Raw genomic sequence first — 22,781 nt, forward strand, 5'->3', positions numbered from 1 at the left:
CAATTTAAAAGTTGAATAAGTATTAAACCAGAATATGATGCAAGAACAGGCAATCCACTAAGAGATTACAAAGACAGAAAGAAATCTCACCCTTTTATACAGCTGTTACAAGCTGAATCTTTTCCTCTTCAAAATTTATATGTTGAAGTCCTAACTCCCAGAACCTTGGAATATGACTGTATTTGGAGATAGGACCTTTAAAGAGGTGATTAAAAGGAGGGCCCTAATCCAATCTGACTCATGTCCTTATAAGAAGAGGAAATTTGGACACACAAAGAGCCACCAAGGGGACTTCCCTGGTATCGCAGTGGTTGAGAATCCACCTGCCAATGCAGGGGATACAGGTTCAAGCCCTGGTCCGGGAAGATCCCACATGCCGCGGAGAAACTAAGCCCGTGCCCCACAGCTACTGAGCCCACGCACCACAACTACTGAAGCCCGCGCGCCTAGAGCCTGTGCTCTGCAACAAGAGAAGCCACCGCAATGAGAAGCCTGCACACCGCAACAAAGAGTAGCCCCCGCTCTCCACAAATAGAGAAAAGCCCGCACGTGGCAATGAAGACCCAACACAGCCAAAAATAAAATAAAATTTAAAAAAATAAATAAATAAAATGAAAGCCACCGGGGTGTGTGTGCACAACAGAAAAACCATGTGAGGACACAGCAAGAAGGCAGCCATCTGCAAGCCAAGGAGAGGCCTCAGAAGAAACAAAACCTGCCGACACCTTGATCTTGGACTTTTAGCCTCCAGAACTGTGAGAAAATTAATTTCTGTCATTTAAGGTGCCCAGTCTGTGGTATTTTGTTATGGCAGCCCTAACAAACCAAAGCAGATGCAATCCATTTCAAATATGTTCTCAAGCGAAACAAGAGCTAGTCCTCAGGTAAGAGGACTTGTCACATATAGTTTATCCTATATTCACCTGGTAACTGAGGTGGCCATCTATGTCTGCTAATTGGTTTTAACCAAAAGAAAAATAAACTTCTCATATCTTTATGAAAGGAGGAAGTTTTACAACTTGGAGCAGGTCACCCACTGAGGTTAGGCCCCTACCTTCTCCCAGAAACTGGGATATAGGTGTTCTGTCTCCCTTAATGGCTACCTTTCAAAGAAAAGTCTCCCAGGATGGATGGTGATGCAATTGTACAACAATGAGAATGTATCTAATGCCACTGAACCATTCACTTTAAAATGGCTAACATGGAATATGTATGTAAAAATTTGGTTTAAAAGAGCTATATTCATGTGTATATTTTCATATATATGACAGAACAGAATATGTATGAATAGTGCTAATGTTATATCTGTATTTTTATTATTCCTGACTTAAATTACTTCTCAAAGTGTGTTTATACTATGAATTAATATGATGTATTCCTCACATTATGCTTTAATAATCTTTTTCTTAATGAGCCATGATATATGTATGTAAATATTCTAGTTTCCATGCCTGTGTTTATAACCCATATCTTTAATACATTCAAAAAAGAAAAAGAAAAAATAAATGGCTAACATGGTAAATTTTATGTTATATATATTTCGCCACAATTTTAAAAAGAGAGATGGTTCCCAAGTCCTTAAAAGGCATTCCTGGGTTGTAAAACTGGCAAGATGCTTTTGAAAAGATTTACATACATCTCAAAGGGGTAGAGAAAGAATTTGTAAGTTTTCTTTTAAAAATGCTCTAAGGAAAAGGAGGGGAGAAGTCTCTTTTCTTATTCTCAACAGTGCCCTTACAACTTAAATTCTATTCCTTAATTTCATACTTAAGGAAACTGAGGTCCAGAATGATAAAAGAACTTGCCTGAGGTCACACTTGGTGAATGGCAAAGCCTGAACTTGAATTCAGATGTCCTGACATCCAGGCTAGTTCTCACTTCCGAGATCCCTCCAGAGAGAGTAAAGCCCCTATACCTGTACCTGGACAAGCAGCGTCTTACCTTGAAGCTCACTGCCCAGCTGCTGTGCATATTAAGGAGTCAATGTCCTTTGGCGACGTCTGTGTGGCTAGAGACAACAAAACAACTCATCTCAGTTTAGGCCAAATAAAAACCACCAAGAAGCCTCTCGGGGCCCTCACTCCCTGCTGCAAGGGAGTACCTGCTCACAGTGCTTAGGGAAGTGTCCCTGCCTTCCTTTCTAATCTGTCTTGACTTGGATAGATGGTATAAATTCTATACTCCCCCTCTGCTTCTAGGCCAAGGAGAAGCCCTTTGAAGGCAGGGCTTTGAAGAAGCAAAGCTTTGAAGGGGTTAGGAGAGAAAATCCTGGTGCTCGGCCCAATGTGGTGCCATCTCCAAGAGGCTGGCTTATATTGTTCCAGGCACTAACAATAATAGCGACTACATTTCTACGGCACTTAACAGTTTCTAAAATTCTGTAAAACTGCCTTTATCATCACAATAACCTTCTGAGTAAAAATGGAAGGCTTTACACACATCCACTACCTACCTTCCCCTTCCCCTAATACACACACACACACACACACTCACACACACACACACACACACCACCACACATACCACTTCACCCTCCTGTCAAAATATACACATACATCTTTTCCCTCCACACCCAACCTATTATTTTTTAGTTAAAAACCTTAAGGACATTCAGGAGTTTGACCAAGTTGCTGACACAGGAGGCTCCTGAACTCCCGTTCTCCCATGCACACTCCAAATATACAGCTATAGACAGAGCAGTTCCCTCTGAAATAAATACAGAAACTAGCTGAGAAACTCTTACACGTCAGGCAAATGAGAAAATACCCATATCAAAACAGGTAGGAAAAACTGAGACACACTCTCACCATAGACTCTACTCCCAGCACAGCACCATGTACTTGGAAAGGAATTCCCAACACCCAGCTTCTCCCTGAAATGCAAAGGGTTTGGACCCACATTTTGTGATCTAACTTTTAACCTGAGGGATAGGCCCCCAGAACACCAGGCTCTGAAAGCCAGTGGGGCTTGCATCCACAAGTCCCACAGGATTGTAGCAAACAAAGACACATTTCTTAATGGTTTCAGGAATACACCACCCTGGTTACACACCTCAGGCCAAGCACAGAGGGAACAGGCAAAAATGCTCATCTACCAGTTTCTTCCTGAAAGCGACTTAAATACATACTTTCCCAGCTGCTGCCTGTTCCAATCAGCCTGCATCTAGGTACTAAATGCATTCCTCCCCTTTGGCACACTGACAGGTCTTGACACGCCTACTACTAAATAGTCATTAAGAACAAAGAAGGCACTCTGGACAATCACAAAGGTTTGTGAGACAATTAAGAGCTAGGGCTGGGCTGAGCAATAAGGTTCATCTCCTACATGAGGCCACTCCATCAAGACTGGGAGAGTTGGCTCTTTTATCTAATTTACATAAACCAATACAAAGAGCCAAAGAAAATGAAGAAACAGAGATATATGTTCCAAACAAAGTTAAAAGATAAAACTCTAGAAACAGACCTTAATGAAACAGAGATAAGGGATTTACCTGATAAAGCATTCAAAATAATGGTCATAGTCTCTTCAGCAAGTGGTGTTGGGAAAGTTGGATGCTGCATGTAAATCAATGAAGTTAGAACATTCCCTCATACCCTACACAAAAATAAACTCAAAATAGCTTAAAAGCTTAAATATAAGACATGACACAACAAAACTCCCAGAAGAGAACATAGGCAAAACACTCTCTGACACAAATCAAAGCAATGTTTTCTTAGGTCAGTCTCCCAAGGCAATAGAAATAAAAGCAAAAATAAATAAATGGGACCTAATCAAACTTATAAGCTTTTGCGTAGCAAAGAAAACCATAAAAAAAAAAAAAACCCACAACCTATGGACTGGGAGAAAATATTTGCAAATGATGTAACTAACAAGGGCTTAATTTTCAAAATACACAAACAGCTCATACAACTCAATAACAACAACAACAAAAACCAATCAAAAAATGGGCAGAAGACCTTATTAGACATTTCTCCAAAGAAGACATACAGATGGCCAATAGGCACATGAAAAGATGCTCAACATTGCTAATTATTAGAGAAATGCAAATCAAAACTACAATGAGGTATCACTTCACACCAGTCAGAATGGCCATCATCAAAAAGTCTACAAACAATAAATGCTGGAGGGGATGTGGAGAAAAGGGAACCCTCTTGCACTGTTGGTGGGAATGTAAACTGATACAGCCACTATGAAGGACAGTATGGAGGTTCCTTAAAAAACTAAAAATAGAGCTACCATATGACCCAGCAATCCCACTACTGGGCATATACCCTGAGAAAACCATAATTCAAAAAGAGTCATGTACCACAGTGTTCATTGCAGCTCTATTTACAATAGCCAGGATATGGAAGCAACCTAAATGTCCATCGACAGATGAATGGATAAAGAAGATGTGGCACATATATACAATGGAATATTACTCAGCCATAAAAAGACACAAAATTGAGTTATTTGTAGAGAGGTGGATGGACCTAGAGACTGTCATACAGAGTAAAGTAAGTCAGAAAGAGAAAAACAAATACCATATGCTAACACATATATATGGAATCTTAACAAAAAAAAATGGTACTGATGAACCTAGGGGCAGGACAGCAATAAAGACACAGATGTAGAGAATGGCCTTGAGGACACAGGGAGGGGGAAGGGTAAGCTGGGATGAAGTGAGAGAGTGGCATGGACATATATACACTACCAAATGTAAAATAGATAGCTAATGGGAAGCAGCTGCATAGCACAGGGAGATCAGCTTGGTGCTTTGTGTCCACCTAGAGGGGTGGGATAGGGAGGGTGGGAGGGAGACACAGAGGGAGGAGATATGGGGATGTATATATATGTATAGCTGATTCACTTTGTTATACAGCAGAAACTAACACACCATTGTAAAGCAATTATATCCCAATAAAGATGTTAAAAAAAAAAAAAGTCTACAAATAAGGGAATTCCCTGGCAGTCCAGTGGTTGGGACTCCATGCTTTCACTGCTGAGGGTCTGAGTTGGATCCCTGCTTAGGGAACTAAGATCCCAGAAGCTGTGTGACACAGCCAAAAATAAAAAGGTCTACAAATAACTAATGCTGGAGAGGGTATGGAGAAAAGGGAACCCTTCTACACTGTTGGTGAAAATGTAAATTGGTACAGCCACTATGGAGAAAGGTATGGAGGTTCCTTAAAAAATAAAAATAGAGCTACCATTCGATCCAGTAATCCCACTCCTAGGCATATATCTGGAGAAAACCATAATTCAAAAATATACATGTACCCCAATATTCATTGCAGCACTATTTACAGTAGCCAAGACATGGAAGCAACCTAAATGTCCATTGACAGATGAATGGATAAAGAAGATGTGGTATGTGTATATATATATATATATATATATATATATACATATACACACACACACACACACACACACACACACACAATGGAATACTACTCAGCCATAAAAAAAAATGAAATAATGCCATTTGCAGCAACATGGATGGACCTAGAGATTATCATACTAAGTGAAGTAAATAGACAGAGAAAGACAAATATTATATAATATCACTTATATGAGGGATCTAAAATATGATACAAATGAACTTATTTACAAAGCAGAAACAGATTCACACATAGAAAACAAACTTACAGTTATGAAAGGGGAAAGGGAGGGAGGGATAAATTAGGAGTATGGGATTAGCAGATACAAACTACTATATATAAAATAGATAAACAAAAAGTCCTACTGTATAGCACAGGGAACTATATTCAATATCTTATAATAAACCATAATGTAAAAGCATATGAAAAAGAATATATATATACATATGTATAACTGAATCACTTTGCTGTACACCAGAAACTAATACAACATTGTAAATGAACTATACATCAATTTTTAAAAAATGGTCATAAAGATGCTCACTTAAGTCAGGAGAACAATTCATGAACAAAGTGAGAATTCCAACAGAGACGGAAAATATAAGAATATGAAACAGAAATCACAGAACTGAGGAGTATAATAACCAAAATGAAAAATTCAATAAAGGGGTTCAACAAGAGACTACATCAAGTGAAAGAAAGGATCAGCCAACTTGAACACAGGGCAATGGAATTCATTGCATCAGAGAAGCAAAAAGAAAAGAGTGAGAAAAAGTGACGATAAGAGATTTGTGGGACACCATCAGGCAGACCAATATATGCATTCTAGAGGTCCCAGAAATATAATTGAAAGAAAGGGGCAGAAAACCGATTCAAAGAAAAATTAGCTGAAAACTTCCCGAACCTGGGGAAAGAAACAGATATCCAGATCCAGGAAGCCCAGAGAGTACCAAATAAGATAAATCAGAAGAGACCCACACTGCGACAGACTATAATCATCAGACAGACTTTAAGCCAAAGACTGTAACAAGAGACAAAGAAGATAATAATAATAAATGTTGTTATTATTGTCTATAATAATTAAGAGGTTAATTCATCAAGAGCATATAATAATTATAAATATAGATGCACCCAACAACAGGATAAATAAATATATAAAGCAAATATTAACAGATCTGAATATGAACAGATCAGAACTAGACAGCAATATAATAATAGTAGGATACTTCAATAACCCACTTTCAGTAATGAATAGATCATCTAGAGAGAAAATCAACAAGGAGACATTGGCCTTAAACAACGCATTAGATGAGATAGACCTAATAAACTTTTATAGAACATTCCATCTGACAGTAACAGAATACACATTCTACTCAAGCACACATGAAACACTCTCTAGGATAGATCATATGTTAGGCCACCAAAAAAAGTCTTAATAAATTTAAATAGATTGAAATCATATTAATCATCTTTTCTTATCACAGTGGTATGAAATTAGAAATGAGTTACAAGAAGGAAACTGGGACTTCACAAATATGTGGAGATTAAGGAACACAGTACTGAACAACCAATGGGTCAAAGAAAAAAATCAAAAGAGAAATCAAAAAATATCTTGAGACAAATGAAAATGGAAACATAACATACCAAAACTTATGGGATGTATTAAAAGCAGTTGTGAGAGGGAAATTTATAGTGATAAATACCTACATTAAGAAAAAAGAAATATTTCAAATAAACAACCTAACTTTATATCTCAAGGAACAAAAAAAAAGAAGAAGAAGAAGACAAACTAAGCCCAAAGTTAGTAGAAGGAAGGAAATAACAAAATCAGAACAGAAAAAAATGAAATAGAGACTAAAAATACAAAAAGATCAATGAAACTATGAGCTATTTTTTTTTTAATAATAAACATTTAGCTAGAATTACCAAGATAAAAAGAGAGAGGACTTACTTAAATAAATAAAATTATAAGTGAAAGAAGAGACATTATAACTAATACCATAGAAATTCAAAGGATCATAAGAGACTACTATGAACAATTATACACCAACATATTGGACAACCTATAAGAAATGGATAAATTCCTAGCAAACTACAACTTACCAAGACTGAATTATGAAGAAAAAGAAAATCTGAATGAAAAAATTACTAGTAAGGAGATTGAATCAGTAATCAAAAACCTCCCCACAAACAAAATTCCAGGATAGATGGTTTCACTGGTGAATTCTACCAAACATTTAAAGAAGAATTATTAGCAACCCTTCTCAAACTCTTCCAAAAAATAGAAGAGGAGGGAACATTTCCAAGTTCATGTTATGAGGCCAGCATTACACTGATACCAAAACTAGGCAAAAATGTCACAAGAAAAGAAAGTTATAGGCCAATATCCCTGATGAACATAGATGCAAAAACCCTTAACAAAATATTAGAAAACTGAATTTAACAATATATTAAAAGGATCATACACCATGATCAAGTGGGATTTATTCCAGGATACAAGAATGGTTCAACACCTGCAAATCAGTCAATGTGGTACACCACATTAACAAAGGATAAAAATCATATGGTCATCTCAATAGATGCAGAAAAATCATTTGACAAAATTCAACATCTATTTATGATAAAATCTCTCAACAAAGTGGGTATGGAGGGAACGTATCTCAACATAATAAAGGCCATAGATGACAAACCTATAGCCAACATCGTACTTAACAGTGAAAAGCTAAAAGTTTTTCCTCTTAGATTGGGAACAGGACAAGGATGCCCACTCTCACCATTTTTATTCCATAAAGTACTGGAAATCTTAGCCAGAGCAACTAGGCAAGAAAAAGAAATAAAAGACATTCAGATCAGAAAGAAGTTAAACTGCCTCTATTTGCAGATGACATGATATTTTATATAGAAAACCCTGAAGACTCCACCAAAAGTAAATTTGAAGGATACAAAATCAACATACAAAAATCAGTTGTTGTGTCTATATACTAACAATAAACTATCAAAAAGAGAAATAAAGAAACAATCCTATTTACAGTAGCATGAAAAACAATAAAATACTTAGGAATAAATGTAACCAGGTAGGTCAAAGACTTATACACTGAGAATGATAAGATTTTAGTGGAAGAAATTGAAGAAGACACAAATAAATGGAAAGATATTCTGATATTCCGTACTCATGGATTGGAAGAGTATTGTTAAAATGTCCATACTACTAAAAAAAACTACAGATTCAATGCAATCCCTATAAAAATTCCAATGGCATTTTTCACAGAAATAGAAAAAACAACCCTGAAATTTGTATGGAACTACAAAAGACTCTGAATAGCCAAAGCAATCTTGAGAAAGAAGAACCATGCTGGAGGCATCACACTTCCTTGTTTCAAAACATATCACAAAGCTATAATAATCAAAACAGTATGGTTCTGGCATAAAAATAGAAATAGAGACAAGTGGAACAGATAAAGAACCCCAAAATAGACCCACACATTTATGGTAAACTGATCTTCAGCAAGGGTGCCAGGAATACACAATGGGGAAAGGATAGCCTCTTCAATAAATGGTACTGGGAAAATGGGAATTCTCATGCAAAAGAATGAAATTGGAACCCTATTTTACACTATACACTAAAATCAACTCAAAATGTATTAAAGACGTAAAGTTAAGACCTGAAACTGTAAAACCCTTAGAAGAAAATATAGGGGGAAAGTTTCCTGACATTGGCATTGGCAATGACTTCTTTGGATATGACACCAAAAGCACAAGCAGCAAAAGAAACAAATCAACAAAATGAAAAAGCAACCTATGAAATGGGAGAAAATATTTACAAACCACACATCTGATAAGGGGTTAATATTAAAAATATGCAAGAAACTTTCACAAATCAATAGCAAAAATACAAATAACCTGACTTTAAGATGGGCAAAAGACCTGGATAGACATTTCTCCAAAGAAAAAAATATTTGAAGATCATAATAATGAGTTTAACTAAAACACAAGCCATAGAGACGTGATGCACGGCAACCTTTTTCAACAACAGTCCCCTGATAAAATTAAATCTTACAGAAAATATTTCGAATGACTTTGTTTTTTTAAATTCTCTTAAGGATGGTGCCATTTCTAGATGCAATGGAGAAAAGTTAATTCATTACACACAATAGATACTTTAAGCATTGGGGCATAATTCCTTCACTGAATACACAAAAAAGACTTGAATTGAGAGTCTGAGAAAGAGAGAAGGGTCAAGAAGGAAGCCTGGGCTTCAGGCTTGGCACCTGAGAAGCTGGGAGTTCTATTTACTGAAACTAGAAACACAGCACTCCACCCCCACCACTCTGGTTGTAGAGAGTTCTGCTGCATCTAGAGTGATATTTCTTGTCCTTTCTGTCCAATCTGCTTGGATGTCCCACAAGCAGAATCACTCCTCATGTCCTGAAACCAAGTTCTCATTTTTCATTCCCCTACATTCCCTCTCTACTTTCAGTTGGTTGGACTTTACCCTGGAGATGACAGAAAGTCAGTGTTTTGCAATCATCAGTTCAAGGGCAGGGTCTACACAGATGTATCTGTGCAATCTCACAGTGCCTGCCACAGGGCAGGTGCTCCATACATATTGAGTGAATAATTAGTTATGCAATTATGATGACTAAACCATTTGGAACTTCCTAAGCAAGAAAGTGACTTAAGATTTGTCTTTAATAGGATTACTCTGGCTGCAGTGTGCAGAATCTCCTAGAGTAGGTTTTCTCAACCTCGGCACTACTGATATTTGAACTGATTAATTCTCTGTTGTGAGGGGCTGTCCTGTGCATTGTAGGATGTTTAGCATCCTACATCCCTGGCCTCTACCCACTAATTACCATTAGCTCTCCTGTCCCCAGTTATGAAAGCAAAAATGTCTCTTCAGACATTGGCGATGTTCTCTAGGAAGCAAAATTGTCCCGGGATGAGAACCACTGTCCTGAAGGGAAAAGAAAATGAAAGATCAGTCAGGAGGCCATTCACCATATAATGTCATAGGAGGAAGAAGAGGAAGTACAGTCACATTGATTGAAAATGTCTACTATGTGCTGGGCACTTTGCATATGTTATCATATTCTAAAGAGGGATATGGGATAAGAGAGCCCTACCCCCATACCAACTGCCCCCTAAAATCCCTTCAGGGTTACCTGAGGTCAAGCTCCCAAATGATTAAACCCTAAAACAGACACCATCACTTTCCCTGGCCCCATATGAACGCGGTGGAGTCTAATTCCCACGCCATGTCAAAGAGAAGTGTTTGACATTGTTCCATGGATATTAATTTAAGTTATTCTGGGGAGGCCTCAAAGTCACTTTCCAGTCAGGTCCAAGGGGGGACAGGGCAGAGGTTCTTTGCACAAGGTGGTCAAACTCCAGAACTTGGGTATCTTATTCCTTTGTCCAAGCCCTCAGCCACCCTTGGGGAGCCTCTCCCTGGGGACCACACAGCAGCTGGGCAAAGAGTTGAATGTTGGAGCCGACCAGTTTTCCTGGTGAGGTCCAGCTCAGAGGGCCCTGGAAGGTGCCTCTGCATTCACTCAGCAGCCTGGGGACTCGGTTTGCTCCCACCAACGCCCGCTGATTGCTGCTGGTATTAATAACATAAGCAGCAGGAGGCTTTGCACCAGAATCAGGGCTGTCTGGATAATTATCTAGTGGCCTAGGACCAGTCAGTAAATTACTCTGTGACCTGAGAATTCAGCAGGTTACCACCATCACTCAGGCCTGCTCACTTTATTGCTCTCCCCTCCTGCTGCACTGACATTTATTTGTCTCGTTTACATTCAGAGCATTGATTTCATGCCTTTTGTTTTCTGTCTTAGAGGTGAGAAGTAGTTTCTTTAGGAAGGCTGGTTCTCAGGTCAGTGGGATAGCTGTAGTGACACAGGGAGGGGGGGAATACTGGAGTTTTTGTTTTCTGCAATCATTTAGTGTGCTCCCAGCACATCAACACCTGCTCTCTGTGGTACTCCCAAATGCATTTCTATCTTTTTTGTCAGAGTTGTGACACTCTCTAGTAAACTGCCTGTATATGTAAACTTGCGTATTGGGGAAGGGAAGGTCAGAGAAGAAAACCCATATCACTCCCTCCTCACACACTACACTTCAGCTATACCAAATGGGAATAGTACATTCAAATTAATTTTCCCAAATTACTTGGGGTATTTGCATAAACTGTTCCCTTTATCTAGAGCACTCTTTTCCCTCTCCTGCATTGCACTCTTACTCATCTTTCAGGTCTTACCTTAGATGTCACTACCTGCACCCCCCCGACCCAAGGAAGCTTTTCCTTGCCCATCCAGAACCCAGTTACTCATGCCCCTTCTGGGCTGCCATAGCATCCTATACCTTATTTTTATTACTAAATTCAGTTGGTTCCAATTACCTGTTCTCTTGTCTGTCCCATCTTTCAGATTGTGAGCTCAATGAGAACAAGAACCAGCTCACATCTGTTCCAGGCCCCCATTTAAAGTGGCCAAAAAAATGTAATAAGTAGACGTAGGAAGATCTATCTTAACTCTGTTTTCCAGGCAAACTCGTTTCCCAGCTTCAGATCAGCCAAGACACTCACTTACATATCCAACACCACTCTTCGAAGAGAGCTGTCGTGAAGTTTCCCAGTGGGGAACCTACAGCTTCAACTAAGGACTTTATTCCCATTCCCTGCAATTATCTACTTTATCTATCCCTCCTTTCAGTTCACCAATTTCTATAAATGCACCTGAAGATAATCCTGTAACTATCATTTATTGTTCACTTTAACTCCATAATCCATCTGAAAAACACAGATATTCCTGTCTCAGCTGATTAAACTGCTTTATAACCTTGATTAAGACATTTACATGCATTCAGCCTTGATTTCCTCTTACAGAGAATGAGTCCACGATCTCTTAAGTGCCTTCTATCATGAAAGTTTTCTGATTCTAAAATTTGAAGTATATTTTGTGATTCTGCACCATAAAAGTGGCTACCGTTCCCACTTTCTGCAAAACCCTTTTTAAAAAATATTTATTATTATTTTTGGCTGCATTGCATGCGGGATCTTTCGTTGTGGCACGTGGGCTCCCCGTTGTGGCGCATGGGCTTCTCTCTGTAGTTGTGGCACGTGGGCTCAGTAGTTGCCACGTGCAGCTTCTCTAGTTGTGGCGCTCAGGCTCCAGAGCATATGGGCTCTGTAGTTGTGTCACACAGGCTCCCCAGTTGCGGCACACAGGGTCAGTAGTTGCAGCGTACAGGCTTATTTGCCCTGCGGCATGTGGGATCTTAGTTCCCTGACCAGGGATCGAACCAGCGTCCCCTGCATTGCAAGACAGATTCCTAACCACTGGACCACCAGGGAAGTCCTGTAAAACCCTTTTTGATAAACAAAATATAAATCAAGTAATTAATTAAAGTAAATAATTTACATACTTTTTCCACAAAGGTGCAGTATGAAAGATCATAATCTGGCCCCAACTTACTCGTCCAACCTGCCCACTCCATTATCATCACAAACTGCTTCTAGTTCCTCTCTGCACAGATGTTTTTCTAGCCAATGTGCTCTCTTACCCATGCTATTCCATCTGCCTTTCTCCTCTGTACACCTGGAAAACTTCTAATTCTGTTTTGAAACCCAGCTATGGTTAACTCCTCAGGGAAGTCTTCCTTGATTTGAGATGTAGCATGGCACAATGAGTAAGGGTTTAAACTGTAAAGTCAGACAGATTTGGGACTCTAATTTGGCCCACCACCTATGGTGGTGGAAAAGTGACTTAATTGATCTGACCAAGCCTCAGCCTCCTCATCTGTGCAATGGGCATAATAGTTCCTACCTCATAGGGCTACAAGGATTGAATGAGGTAACCTAAGGAAAACATTTGACTCAGCTCCTGGCAAATAGTAAGTATTGTATAACATTTAGCTATTATTATTGACTCCAGGTTAAAATTAATCACTTCTGATGCATACTTATCAAGCTGAATTTTACATGCCTGTCTTCCCTACAAGATTATGACCTCCTTAAAGTTCAGAGACTTATTTGTATCTGTATTCCCAGAACTGTGCCCAGCACGTAGTAAGTAACGAATAAATGTTTTAAGTTAAATTGAATTATACATTTAGAAAAGAAAGGTATTCTTAAAAGAACAAGAATTTAAAATAATACTTTAAATAAAGTAAGGTAAAATAAAAAATAAAAGTGTACAACATGTTATCTGATCATGCTCTAGATTGGCTGTGACACTTTCACATTCATGTTCAGGTTTTCACTTTGATTCTCACAGTGAATTTATGTGGCAGGTATAATTATCCTGAGTTCACAAATGAGAGAAAGGACTTTGATTTTGCTTCAGATTCACAGAGCAATTTGCAGAACCCAAACCTGTATCACTTTTCTCCCCTCTTATGCTTCCCTTGCCCACCCCCACCCCCCAAAAAGGAGTAGCTCAACCACTCTTAAAACTCAGGTGTAAGATTTTAAGCTTCCACAAGTGATCCCTCACCCAGCACCCAATGAAAGCAGGCACAAAGAACAGGGCCCTTCTCCGAGATGCCATTCCCGCTGGTTACTGCGGCCCCGACTTCTTCGCACGCTGGTGGAGAAAGCATGCATGTGCTGTACATTTCGCCCTCAGCATTCAGGAGACACTTGGTTTCTGCCAGTGCTTTGGGCTCCTCCAGGCTTTTCCTGTACTTTTGTGCAGCTGAGAAGGTGAAGCATAAGGGTATCAAAAGCTGCAAACAGTCCCTACCTCTGGAGACAGGCATTTACTAGAAGAAAGAACGGACCAATGGCTTCCCAGAGCATTGTTCAGCCACATTAGAGAAAGGATTAAGCAGATACATTCAGCTATTCTAACAGATTTTCTTTAAGCTTTGAATACGCCTCTCACCCTCACTCAGATAATCACATTAGTTTTGTCATTAAAAGATCCCTTTTGTAGAAAGTACCTAAACCGCTTAAACCACCCAGAGAGGTTGCATACATTATCAAACACCAAGACAAACAAAAGGGATTTTCTGTTCCACATCTCAGTTTTCCTTATTTCTCAAAAAATCTGGGAAATCAAGGTAGAAATTATTTTGCAAATGGATAGTGGCAGGACAGCAATTCTCACTCCTTCCTTCCCTGGGAAGTCCCTTAGCAATCAGAACTGGGAAGGCTGAAAAACTTCTTCTGCACTGGGGCCAGCAGAAAACAAAAGTTTAGCCAGAGATGAAGACAGCAGAGAAAGGAGAGGGGTAGAAAGACTGTGCTTGCCTCTCTGCCACAGGAAATTGCATTTGGAACCAAGGAATGGTAGAAAAGCACAGGATTTGGGATCAGACCATGCCATTTACTAGATATGTGGCTAGTGGTTGGGGGTGGAAGTTTCTTCATTTTTCTTGGCCTCATGGTCCTCCTTTATAAAATGGAGGTAGGTAATATCTGCCTTGCTTCCCGCACAGGGATGTTAAGGGGCTCAAAATGAGAAAAGGCAGGCAGCAGAGTTCATGTAAACTATGATACAAGCATTACAGGGGAGGTTTCTTTTGGCTTTCTTTTTATAACCCCCATGACGATAGGAGCTATGTCTATCTTTTTCACAATAACATGATGGGTGCCTAACCCTTGGTACATGATGAGTGCTTAATACCTTTTTTTAAATAGTGCTTTTATTGCCTTTCTCACCAAGCTCCACCCACCCTGCAAACTTCCAGCCTTCAAGTCTCAGTTCAAATGTTACTTCTCCTTTAGAGCCTTCCTCAAACTTACAGGATGAATTCATCACTTCAGCTTTCATGCTCCCACAGCATTCTGAATGCAACCCAAATTCTTAGCCCAAAGTATTTAATCATCTGACATTGTGACCATCTCTCCCCTTTAATAGTGAGCTTCTTGAAAACAATAGGGCTTTACCTTTGAATTCTTACTACCTAACACTGTACTGCATAGAGTAGCCATTCAATAAACGTTTGAATGAACAAATGATAAATGAACAAACAATCCAAAGAATTGCAGTTATTCGGCCCAGTGAAGTTCAAGGAGTAACTTAAGAATTAAGTTACTTAAGAATTCAAGGAGTAACTTAAGAATCAGACTTCAAAATAAAGGTTATTAAATTTTAGAGACGATAATGTGTCTGTACTATACATTGTGCTATTGTGTTTTTTAGAGCGTTAGACTATTGGATGAGCTGAATAAACCATCAGTTTTTCATCTCCTTTGTTGGGTAAAACTTGAGGAAAGGACCTTAAATTATAATGGAGAAGATTTAGGTTAGACTAGAGTTTCTCGACACCAACATTATTGCCATCTGGGGCCAGACAATTCTTTGTTGTGAGAGGCTGTCCTTTGCACTGCAGGATGTCCACTAAATTAGATGCCAGTACAACCCACCCCCCTCCCCCCACACACACATACACACCGACTTGTGATGACCAATAACATCTGAAGACATTGTCAAATGTCCCTGGGCGGTAAAATTGACACCAGTTGAAAACCACTGGCTTAGACCTAAAGAATAAACTCCCGCAGGTGAGGGTTTTGTGGCATCAGAAAAGGAGACAGAAGAGGTGGTGTAACTCTGACCATGAGTTCCTCAGAGATAAAGCAGATGATTTACTTTACTGCTTTATATTGTACCTTCCATTCTGAAGGTAGATAGATTAACTAAATGAACTGACATCATGATAACATATGAAATGTCTCCTGTCGTGAGATTTCTGAAACAAGAATAATCTGATAGCCTGTGTCGATGAAAAAGGAGGCCATTCATCAAATCATCTGGCTACTTCCACTGTACTGCACTTATTCAAGGGCATTTACTATATATCCTCAGTGTCATAGCACCTTACATATCACCTGAGCAAAAAGTTTCACTTGGAGTTTAATATCTTGGAGTTATTGATTGATGGTTTTCTGCACGCCTTTCTTTGGCTATTTGCATCTAGATTTCAGGGGCTACGAAACAAAGAAAAGCAGTTTAAACCACTCTCCCAAAGCTAAGGAGGAAGTTTGGTAACAGATGCAAACAACATTGCATAGAAGCACCTGATTCCCTATCTCTGCTCTGCCTCCACGTGGCTGGTGAGCTGCCACTGGTCCCATAGTTCATCTGTGAGCCAAGTAGGGTAATAGTAGATACAAATGTCTGAGTAGATTCAGAAGCAGTTTTTCAAACTACTTCATTTGTGTTACAAAACATCATTCCTTCCCCTTATTCAACTATCTACAATGACATTTAAACTGGCCAACGAACATCTATTCAGAAAAATTTTGACTGAGAGTGTTCCTCCAGACACTGTAAAATCTATATATTTCTAGATTAAGTCAGATCAGCAAATACACACACACACACACACCCCCCCCCCAATATATATACATACCAGTAGTATATTTCATTAGCTCATTACAGTTTAATCATTATACTTTGGTGTTATGATTTTCCTTTATACTGAAAGGTCATATAAGAATGAATACAGTGAAATTTAGCAATATGTATAGAGAAATTGAAAATCTTATTCATTACATTTTTCCACTTTCTGAGGCTCTTTCAGGAAGTTCCTGCCTGGGACTCTCCAGGCTGATTGATCTTAAGTACAGTGTGAACTGTTTAACTGACTTTGTTTTCCTCTTTGCAGATGGCTGATAAAAAGCTTAGAGCCAAATTTTCTTGGCCTCTATCATCAGAAAATGTCTAGAATTCCATGGCAGCATTCCCAAGTGTATGCTTGGCAGAGCATTAGTTCTTAAACGTTGTTGAAAAAGGGGTTATAGATCAAGTAAGTTTGGGAAATGTCACATTCTTGTTGATTTCACAATGAACGTGGCATATCAAAGTTTTGAGAGATTCTGTAGTAAAGATAATCTGTTTAAATTTATTTTAACCATGTTCAAACAGTTTGATCATGTACCTCTTTTTTATGTAACACCCACTTACGTCTGGCCTTACTAGCATTCTGTGGAAACTGTTCGATAAATGCTGCTTTATGGTTTGCATTCCTAGATCCATTTTACATCCCTATCCCTTTTAAATCTCTCTGTCCCATTTATGCTGTGCTTACTGTATATCTTTTAGATCACCTGAAATCCTTTCAGAACCAGGTGTGACAAAAATTTTTAAATAAATAATAAATAAACATGTGAGCCAAATGACCTTGGGCAAGTAACTTTCACATTCCAGGCCTGGGTTTCTTATTAAAGATGTTAGTCATGTTAAACACACATGTAGAACTAAATGATCCCAAGACTGCTTTTCAGCTCTGCAATTTTATGTATCTCCACTATTAGGCAGCAAAATCTGTTAAAACCAGCCCTTTCCTTCACCCCCTTGCGTTGAAAAGTGGCTCCAGAGAAATCTACCCACTTGAATGGCTATTTCTAGTCAGTGTTCTATTCCCACCTAACATCAAGGCAGAGTTATATTCAGCTCCTTTGATAAAAAGTGCCAGACTGATGGAGTAGGAGAGGGAGCCTGAGGCATGAGTAGTTGAAGTGAGGGAAAATCAGTGAGTCCAAGTTTTAGAGGTACTGAGTACTTGGAGACCCAGGGAAGCCCAGGGCAGGAAGTACTTTCCAAAATCCAGGGAAGCCCAAGGCAGGAGGTCATGTAAGCACATCAGAGCTGTGAAAGATGCTTGGCTATAGAGATGGACAGAAAGCTTGGCCTTTCCACCCTGGAAAGTATCCATTTGTATAAATTTACCAAGGGCCTACTGAGACCAGCTGCCCAGCGCTGTGCCATTACTAGATGCTGATTACTAGAAGAAGTAAGGCATAGTCCCTGCTCTCAGATAGTTTGGTCTTCCTAAAAAGAGGGTGAAAACATTTAGCAATTTATTGCTAAATGTTTGGGGCATGTGTACTAAATTAGAGGTGGTCAGGAATTGCTGAAAGGTACTGGAGATGCAGAAATGAACAAGACAATCTCTACCTTGATGAAGTTTACATTCTAGCTGACACCCTAGGTGTGAACCTTGTTCTGTGACAGCATAGATTTGAAAGACTACTCCTTTGGGAAAGCTGAGAAAGACTTCACAGGAGAGGTAATCAAGTTGATCTGGGCTTTGAAGGATGCAAAGAAGTTTGCCAGTGAAAACACATTGGAGGGTAGTGATGAGAAGGGAATCAGACAGAGGAGCAGTATTTTATTTTATTTATTTTTTAAAATACATTAATTAATTTTTTATATTATTGTATTTATTTTTGGCTGTGTTGTGTCTTCGTTGCTGCGCACGGGCTTTCTCTAGTTGCGGCGAGCGGGGGCTACTCTTCGTTGTGGCGCGTGGGTTTCTCATTGCGGCACGTGGGTTTCTCATTGCGGTGGCTTCTCTTGTTGTGGAGCATGGGCTCTAGGCCTGCGGGCTTCAGCAGTTGCGGCATGCAGGCTTCAGTAGTTGTGGATCGCAGGCTCCAGAGCGCAAGCTCAGTAGTTGTGGCACACAGGCTTAGTTGCTCCACAGCATGTGGGATCTTCCCAGACCAGGGCTTGAACCTGTGTCCCCTGCATTGGCAGGCGGATTCTTAACCACTGCACCACCAGGGAAGCCCAGGAGCAGTATTTTAGAATAACAGAAATTTTTGTGTTTGAAGTGCAGGTTATTAGGAAAGTGAAAGGCAGCAGTAAGAATGGGAAATGAGTGCAGAGAGGTAGATCCCAATTTTTGCAAAGGCTGTACCAGGGATCAAGTGATAGGTTGGCTCAGTGGAGTCAAATGTACTACAGTTGCAGGAGAATTAGGATGTTTGGGGTCTTCTTAAGAATGTATTGTGGTAAGTACAGTATAGTAGCAGCTCCTGAAGTATATTTCCTGAACACTAGTTCCTTGAGCTCACATCCCATCCCATGCTTTGATTACCATCTATTCACCATGGCTCTCCAACCCACACTGGGTTCCAGATCTTTACATCCAACAGTCCTACTTGACAGCTAGCTCCACTTGGTTATTTCAAAAGTATATAAAACTCAGCATGACAAAACTGAATTCATAATCTTCCTGCCAAACCTGTTCATCCAGTGGGGCTTTCTTTCCAAGTCTATGGCACCACCATCTATCCAAGCGCACTAGTCAGAAATCATCAACCTTGACACCTGCCCAACTCTCATCTCATATAAAACTCATCACCAAATTCCACTGGCATTCCTTACCAAATCTCTCTCAAATTCATCCACTTCTCATTTCCACCTCTACCACCCTAGCCAAAGCTCTCTTTCTCTTACTTGGACAACTGCAACTGTGGCCTCCTATATTACATGCTTACCCCCTCCAATATACTCTCCAATTTATAGCCAGAGTGATCTCTTTAAATGAAAATCTGTTCATGTCACTCCCCCGAATTAAGGACAATCGACGGTTTGGTTTCTCATTCCTTATAAAGACTCCTTATCATGGTCTACTTGAATGAGCTTCCTCCCTGCCCAGGTCTCCAGATTCATCTTATGTCACTTTCTCTGTGGTCATGGGGTCATCTGCTGTCCCATACAGAGGCCTTCTTTCAGTTCCTTGAGTATACTACACTCAGGGCTTTTGCACATGCCGTTTTCTCCACTCCTCTTCTAGTATAGCCCCCATTTACCGTTTAGATAACCTAAAACGTCACATCTCAGAACAGCATTCTCTTGCTCCCGCAGACCAGCTCAGACTACTCGCCGCTAAATTTCCTAATAACCCCACTCTTCATAACACTTATAATTGTACCCTCTGTCTGTATAATTTGACATTTCGTGTCTTCCTCCCACTGGAATGTAAACCTTATTAGTAGAGACACTGTGTTTGCTTTTTCACCATTGTATCCTCCAGGTTCCAGAACATCTTATGCCTTGTAAATGTTCTGTAAGTAAGAACATTTCTGTAAGCAAAAGTTGTATTCTTGATCACCATTTCGGAAAGTCACAATGCATATTTACAGATTTTAAAAAAAAACGATTTAACTTTGTTTAACCCATCATTTTCCAACCTTGCTTAACTATGGATCTTTCTATTACATAAGTCATTGGCATTTTGTTGGACACCTGTGTTCCAAGAAACACTGTTTGATAGTTATACACTGAATTGCTTGAGCTGCTCTTCCTCCACCCTCATCCTAAATAGTGTGTCTCTGAAGCCATGCTTTTATGGTCTTATCCCTCCCTAACCATCTGAGAGTTGTGGGCTTGTGAGATGGTACAGCCTCAGGGGCCTGAGGACACCATGGGAAGTCGTGACAGGCCTTTTGCGAGCAGAGAAGAGGAAGCTGATCTGCAGAGATGAAGCAGCCATGGGAAAGGAAGCATTCGGCAGGGCTCCCCTACTCAAGTGGGATCAGGTAGGACAACAGGAGTGAGGAGAACTGAAGGCACATGCCTTGTCTGAGGAAATTCAAATTCAGAATTCTCTTAACTAGTGGTTCTCAAGGTGTGATTCCCCAGCGTCATCTGGAAACTTGTTAAAAATGCAACTTCTCAGGATCCACCCCTAGACATATTACAAACTCTGGGATGGGGCTCAACAATCAATGTTTTAACAAGCCCCTCGGGTAATTCTGATGCACATGCACACTTTAGACTGCTAGCCAAACTACAAATAAAAGAAGCAAATCGTACGCACTGGTTGACAACTGGTGACCTCTGCTGTAAGCGAGAGAAAGTAGCAGTCTTGACTTTTAATGACTTTCCACACCCTAATTCCATTCTTTCACAATTCCTAGTTACCCAAGTCCTGGAGCTATTCCTGCACAGCTTCAAAAAATTCCCTCTTTTGCTTAAGCTGGTTTAATGAGGTTTTGTTGCTTGAATTCAAACAAAGATTTAAGCTACACCAATAAAGTGAAAACAACAAAACAACAGCAACAACAAACAAACCTGGATGCAAGGCTTGGTTCTGCTAAAAATGAGCTGTGAGGCCTTAGACAAGTCCCTTCTCTCTGGGCCACAATGCCATCACCTACGAATGATGTGGTTGGACTGGATGACATCCGAGTTGCCTTCAGAACTCTCTAATATACTAGACTAGACATTGGCTCCTCTGGAGAATCTCTTGACTCTACAGATCCCTTAAGAAAGATCTCTAAATTTCTTTAGTTCTGCCCATTGACTCTAGGTAGTTAGAGTAACAAAGACAGAGAAAAAAAAAAAACACTCCAACTCTCTGTGTCTCTCTTTCCTGGTCTTTCAAAAGTATCATCTAATAATTAGAGGGATGCTTTAAATAAGGCTTATTTGATGCTTCAATTCTTTTTCAATTTAAAATTAAATTTTAGCATATTATAATTAGGCCAACTTTAGTTAAGGTTGCTATCTGTCATGAAATGTACATAGAAAAAACATGTACATAAAAAACAGTCATTTTTTGACAACTTTTCTCTTCACAAAAATGCAACTCATCCAAACAATCAATATTAAGTGAAGTGGCAAAGTATTTTAAAGATTTTAAGTAAAAAAGGTTTCAATGAAAATATGCTAAAATAAACGTAGCCTAAAATAAATAGTAAGAATATCCTCCATTAAGCCCATAAACCTTGCATTATATAACCTCTTAGTTGACAAAGAATAAAAACTAGTATTGTCTTGACCCTTAAATTCCCACCCCAGCAGACTTTTCTCTGATGCTGAAATGAAAATAGTGACCAAATGCTTTGATGGACAACTTATTACAATGAGAACTGAAGGCTTCCAAAACCAGACAAAGATTTTTCTGTATCTCCCAGATGCCAGGGAAAGTAAGGGGAATATTTCAGTCTCCCACCCAAGAATGAACATTATATCTGCATTTTATAAAAAAAAATAAGTGCTTTAGAAATACTCAAGCTCAAGATACAATTTTTAAAAAGCAGAAAATGTTCCCAAGGCAGAGTGAAGAAAAAAGAACTGAGAGAAAATAAAAGCAAACAAGGGAAGAGAAATCTTTCAACAGAGTAGAAACTGTTAGTCTCTCTCTCTGTCCCTGAAAGGTTTTGATCCAGCCCTATTTGTTATCCTAGAAAAGCTCTTCTGAAGAAAGGTCTCAGTGTAAGAACTGCTTGAAAGAAGCCAACCCCTTGGAAATAGGAACGGTTCAGCCATTTATTAATGTCAAATATGCTGCCTGCATGAATTAGTCAGCTTGTCTTTTGGAAGCCATACAGAAAAGTTCTTGTGCACCTGCCTCTTAGTGTCCTGACACTTCTGGCTTTAATGACAGCATACCAATCACCAGAAAGTAAAATCTAAAAACCAAAATGCTGAACATAACTATATTCTACCTTCTGAATAGCTGATTCATCAGTTTTTAAAGGCTTCTTACTGAAGTATCATCAGTAACCACAGAATATAACTTGCTCAGATGTAAAAAGAAAAGGAAAACAGAGTCATTTTCCTAAACTGGCAAAACCTAACCAAACTACCACAAAACTGACCTCAGAAACAAAGAGAAACGGAGCAGAAAAAGGCCAGATTTCTTACTGGCAGTACCATGGTGGCAAATATC

The 22,781-nt window shown here is 39.3% G+C and overlaps 1 long non-coding RNA gene across 1 annotated transcript in view; it reads right to left on the reverse strand.

Moving 5' to 3' along the window:
• Positions 1-22,776, reverse strand: part of LOC309606383 — an 805,264-nt gene extending 782,488 nt beyond the window's left edge. Inside the window, exon 1 of the long non-coding RNA XR_014231787.1 lies at positions 1,942-22,776. This is a non-coding gene — a long non-coding RNA (uncharacterized lncRNA). The remainder of the gene's footprint in view (positions 1-1,941) is intronic.
• Positions 22,777-22,781: the final 5 nt, after the last annotated feature.

The sequence above is a fragment of the Balaenoptera borealis genome, assembly GCF_965194805.1.
Source record: "Balaenoptera borealis genome assembly, chromosome: 11".
NCBI lineage: Eukaryota > Metazoa > Chordata > Mammalia > Artiodactyla > Balaenopteridae > Balaenoptera > Balaenoptera borealis.